The sequence below is a fragment of the Miniopterus natalensis genome, chromosome 13, assembly GCF_054644295.1.
Source record: "Miniopterus natalensis isolate mMinNat1 chromosome 13, mMinNat1.hap1, whole genome shotgun sequence".
Lineage (NCBI taxonomy): Eukaryota > Metazoa > Chordata > Mammalia > Chiroptera > Miniopteridae > Miniopterus > Miniopterus natalensis.
In genome coordinates, this window is record NC_142093.1 from 11,304,962 (window position 1) to 11,310,961 (window position 6,000).

Here is a 6,000-nt window from a genome sequence, read left to right on the forward strand (position 1 = left end):
GCCAAAGATAAGTTAATGGGTAAAAAATAATGTTTTCAATAAATAGTGTTTCAACAACTAGATATCTATACACAAAAGAATGAAATTGGAGCCTGGCCTGCATGGCTCAGCAGTTGAGCATCAACTTAGGATCCAAGAGATCGTGGTTCGATTCCCAGTCAGGGCACATGCCCGGGTTGTAAGCTTGACCCCTCGTGGAGGGTGTGCAGGAGGCAGCCGATCAATGACTCTCTCATCATTGATGTTTCTTATCTCTCTCTTCCTCTCTCTGAAATCAATAAAGACATAAAAATTTTTTAAAAAGAGTGAAATTGGAACTTTATTCCACACCATCCATAAAATTAACTCAAAAGTAATCAAAGATTAACATGTAAGAGCTAAAACTATAAAATTCTTAGAAGAAAGCATAGGGGTAAATCTTCATGACCTTGGGTTTGGCAATGAATTCATAGCTATGATGGGTCCCTGAGAAGGCTCCTGGCCAAAGTACTACCCATAAAGGCCTCCAGATGGCGCTTTAAACCCTCAGTGGCTACTTCTTTGGTTTAAAGATGCCAAAGCTGACCTAATTTAGGTGAACTGGTAAGGCCCCAAAAAGTCAGGCTGCCTAGGTTACCATGGCCTCAATCCCAGCCCCCAAGAGCAGCTCAAGATCGGGTCAGCCTTGAGCATGAATGAGGGGCCATAGCAGCCTTTCTCCTACCAGGAAACCCCTGGGAAGTTGTCCCTGGTGTGGCCAATTTCAGGGTTTAGGTTAAGGTTGTCAGATTTGTCAAATAAAAATACAAGATGCTCTATTAAATTTGAATTTTATATAACATAATTTTTAGTGTACATGTGTCTCAAACAGTGTCTGTGTTGTACTTATACTAAAAAATTATTTGTTGATTATCTGAAATTTAAAGTTAATTCAGCATCTTGTATTTATCTGGAAACTCTAATTTAGGTTTATTTGTATGAATTTTGTCACCTCTCATTTAATGTATGCTGGTGGAATATCAGCCGGGCATGTGTTGGATAGCACAAAAATGAATCAAGTGCAGCTCCTGCATATAGAGATTAGTTCAGGGAAAAGACATATTGACAAATAATTATAGTACAAAAAGTGTAGGAAGCTTTGGATAATGGAAGAAGTTTGGATTTTGGTGTTGGCTTTAGGTTCAAACCCTGCTTCTGATGTTCACCAGCTGTGTAATCTTAGGCAAGTGAATTAACTTCTCGGGCCTCTGCTTTTTATTGTGAAAATGGAAATGATTCCAGCCTCAAGAGATGACCGGGAAGGCTATAGGAAATGGTACGCATTTCATGCCTGGCCATGGTAGGAGCTGAGTAAATGCTAGTTTCCCCTTTATAAATGAGAACTGTGAGAGAGACAACTGAAAGTACCACGGGACCAATGAACTTTACCCGCTTTGGAAAGGTCTATGTGCAGAATGTAATGCCTCACTTTTTAAATAAAAATACTAGCTGATACTGTTCATTGAATGCCCACAACATGCCAAGTGTTGTCCTAAGCACCTGATAAATGATTCTGTTTAATCCTTATATTAACCTATGAGGTTTTTCATATTATTATCCTCATTTTACAGGTGAAGAAGCCGAGTTGAATAGCATGCCACAGAGCTAATGAGTGGCAGGCTTAGCATTTCAACTCAAGTCTCTGCAGCTCCCTAGCCCATGCTCCTAACCTCTGCCTGTTGCTGCTTCTGCATGAATTCGCCTCGGCGCTTGAGCTGGTGATCACTAGGAAGAGAGGCGTGATTTGTGCCCACTGAGCAGCAGGAACAGCTGGTGCTGATGCGAAAGCTGGGAGGGGTGAAAGAGAACAGTCCCGGGACCCTGAAGCCACCTCAAACTCATCCAAATTAATCCAAGCCTTTGCCGCCCACCTCCTCGTCATGGTGGGCGTCTTCCACAAAAAGCAGGGTAACGTCTTGCCATCTAAGCCACTGGTCTAGAGTTGCTGCTCATCCTGGATACAGGAGGTCGTGAAATTTCACAGGCTTGTCTTAAGACCTTCCCAAACTCTAAATTTGCATATTTGCTCCTTTATAATGTAACAGGGTATAACTGAGAAGGAAAATCAAACAACCTCTTGATCCTAATGAGAGTTTTAGTTATTATTGGCAGTTACCATTTATTGGATATTTGCTGTGTATCAGGCACTGCTAGGCATCTTTCATATATTATCTCATTTAACCATTACAACATATGAGGAAAACCAAGGCCCAAGGTCACAGGGCCAGGAAGTATTGGGCCCAATGCTAGTGTGGCTCCAGCAAGGTGGAGGGTTGGAGTCACTCCCTAGATAAGGACTCGTCTGCTGCAAGACGTGGGATTAAAATTCATTCCTCAGCAAAATTACATATTGCTTACCCGAGTCCTTGTAAACTTTAAAATCATGTCAAGGGTTCCTATACGTGGGAATCAGTCCTATTCGAGTGCCCTGTCCCACTTTCAGCTGCTTTCAAATGAATAATGGACACTGTGGGTAGCAGTTACCAGCATCACAGCTCCTCCCTGCCCCACTTCACACCCAGGCAGGACCGCCTGCGAGCCTCAATGTCAAATCTAAAGCCCCACCAGCCAGAATTCACCCACTTTTTTATATTCCCTCCCCACCCAGCTTCACCTGTCACCCTGGGAAAAGTGCAGAGGCCATGTTTTTAACTTGCCTGGCTGTTTTTGGGTAAGTGAGCTCTAGTCTTTGAGTGTGAGGGCCTCTGGTGGGCAGAGATGTGAACAACAGGCGAAGGGGGACCACAGTAAAGAGTGTCAACTCTCTGGGGGAGGTCCATGACAGTGACACAGAGGAGATGACACTAAAGCTGCTTTGGGGAAGGAGTAGGAGTTTGCCCATGAAGGGAAAGGAGAGACTGCAAGCAGGGCGAGCCCCGTCAGGCAGGCTCAGCCACGAAGCCACGCTTGCTGGCCAGCTGCAGGGGCTCGCTCTTTGTGGCTGACACACACTGCCCGAGGCAACGAGGCTGGGCCGAGAGGAACAGAAGGCAAAGTGGAAACGGTTGGTAAGGGCCAGATGATAGCAGAGCTTGCCCACCATGTGAAGGAGTCCTATCCTTTAAGTCAGTGTTTCTCAAACTTCCCCCTAAAGTACCCCAATAAGCAGTAAATAGTACAGGCGTGGAGGTTCTTGAGTTCAAATCCCGTTTAAAAGTCTTGTCTTTGAAGTCAAGTGATTCTTGCATTCTGCTTTTCATCATATGTCTGCATTAATATGTTGAAAATGTTCTTTTGATCTCTACATAAAATTAAACTTGAGGAAGATGTAACTATTTCATGGCTCCTCCACTCTGTTTCCTTACATGGACGTCCCCATGCCTGGAAGTCACTTCAGCCACTTTGAGAAGGATGGCCACGGAATTCAAGCAGGGGAGTTATGTGATAAGATTTATCTTCTAGGAAGGGCCTTCTAGAAAAACTGTTGAGGATAGGCCAAACGTGGGAGAGACTTGAGGCAGACAGACCGGGTGGGAGGCTCTGCCGTAATCCAGACAAGAGATGGTAACGGTGATGGAGATAAAAAAGGGGAAATGACCTGAGACACTGAAGTGAAGCTGAAACATCGGGAAACTGTTCTGGTACATGGAGTTGGTGAGAAGACAAGGGTTAGGATCACAGTCGGGTTTTTCTTGGATAGTGACGCCATTAACAACAATAAGGAATCTGGGAAAGGTAGGTTTGGGGGGGAAGGGTAAGTAAGTTTTAGCTCACTGAGTTTGAAGTACCCGTGGGACATAGGGTTGGAGAAATCTAGAAGGCAATTACATGTACAGGTCTGACGGTTGGAAGAACTGATTGGGATGGAGAGCCAGATCCAGAAGTCGTGGGAACAGTCGTGGAGTATGAATAGAGGTAGAGACCAAAGAGAGGGAATCATCACTAAGGGCAGACTTAGGGAGCCAGGGAGACTGGAACACAGAATGGGAAAGGTCAGGGCACCCGTGGCTCCCTGGCGAATGGCCAATTCCAGGGCTGGGGCAGGGAAGGGACAAGATGAGCCTGGAACATTTTGTGCCAGGAAACCGGAAATGTTTACAGAATGATGGGGACAAATCCAAAGGTCACAGGAGCTTGAAGTCTCTTTCACTGGCCAAATCTATGACAAATTGAGCATCGAAATAATCATAGGGAAGGATTATAACAACACTGTAATAAATAAATGGCCATGAGTCCAAGCTCTAAACCAGGACCTGGCAGCAATGTGTCTGGCTGGGTTTTACAATTGCTGCGAACCAGTAACTGCTGTGTGTGCCTTCTGTTTGTCTCCTTTTTGAAATGAAGATGTCTGTAGCAATTATCCTATGTCTGTGCCACTAGTACACGTGAGGTTTGTATGGGACAAATGATGTGTCTCTTTACTCCACAGGTCTTCAGATCAAGAGGACTGGTACTCAAGGAGTTCAAGGAACTGGACCTGAGGAGCCCTATCCACCCTGGGACCTGAGTGAGATGATGAAATCCTGGACTTCAAGTTGGTGTTATTATGGGACAAGACTTGAGGGAGGAAATGAGTGTATTTTACATTGAGTGGGGTGTGAACTGATGTCATCAGAGGGTAGGATGTGGCAGATCGTATTTTCCAAAGATGATGTCAACAATATCTCTCACCCACATGCTCTTCTTATTAAGTGACCTGGACATTCCTCCCATTGAGAGGTGGGATCTATGTTCCCTCCCCTTGATATTAAGCAGATTTTGTGATTTTTCTCAACTGACAGGATATGGCAGAATGGATGTCTGAAGCTAAGATATAAAAAGGGATGGCAGAACCACCCAGCTGAGCTTTTCCTAAATTCCCATCCCACTGAAACGGAGGTAATGAAATGGTTGTTGTTTATAAACCACTAAGTTGGAGTGATTTATTTTGTAGCAATAGATAACCTGCACATGGCAAAATGTTAACACGTGGAGAACCTAGGTGATGGAATGGTCCTCTATCCCATTTGTGTGATGACTGGGTGGGGCTCTGAGAATCGTAGTCTCTTCTTGGGATTCCTCACGGTAGTTTATGCCAAGTCTATACCTACAACCATGGAGCTGAGCTGGAACTTCAGAATGGACAAAGTAAACTGAGTCTGAAATTTTCCCATGTCTTTGTAGCACCCAGACAACCTGTAGATACTGTTAGGAACACCTTCAGCTCTCCAGCTCTGTGGCTAAGAAGAAGTGTAGCCTGGGTTTTCACTCTCCTAACCCCTTGATTTGTCCTGGGAATTGTTCTCTACAAGGAACCCTCTCTCCTTTCTGAGAGTTGCCTTGGATGGAGGAGAGGGTCTTGGGTCAGCATATGCTGTGTCCCTCTTTTTTTACTCTATTTGTAATCAGTTGCCTTCTTCTTCTCCCCTGAGAAAATGGGCTCAGTCAGAGCCCATTGACACCAATAGCCCTGGGATGGAATCTCTGGGAGCTAGGCAGGGAGACATGGAAAAGAAAGCTATCCTATGAATTTTTACTTCTGAGTCATTCAAAGAGAATGCAGCATCTCCGGCATTTCAACAAGCCCAGCAAAACCCAGTGAGGTTCACCAAGAGGGCTGGGTTAGGGGACGACAGAATGGTGAGGTGTGAAGAGCTTACTGATTAGAGAGGGTGGCAGGGGTCATGGAAGAGATCAGTACCCAGTGAGGAAATTTACTTTAGTGGAAACATTTGGGGAAGTGTAGAAGGGAGACTAGCTAGAGGTGAGGATTCAGGAAACAGGATGCCAGAGTCTCAATTAATAGATGACTAGAGTTTGAGCACCAAGATGGAGCGCTAAGGGAGTGAGAGAGCTATAATAGTAGTAGTACTTAAAGATTAAATACATGTAAAGATCATAAAGAAAATGTTTATTGAGACTCTGGGGCAGTTAGGTCAGAGAAAGTGAGGAAGAATGGAAATCTTTTTTTTCTTTTTACCTTTTGACCCTCTTCACCCATTTCTTTGGGGCTAAAGAAAATCTTTGAAGAATCTTTGAAGAAAATCGTTGTCTTCACTTGAT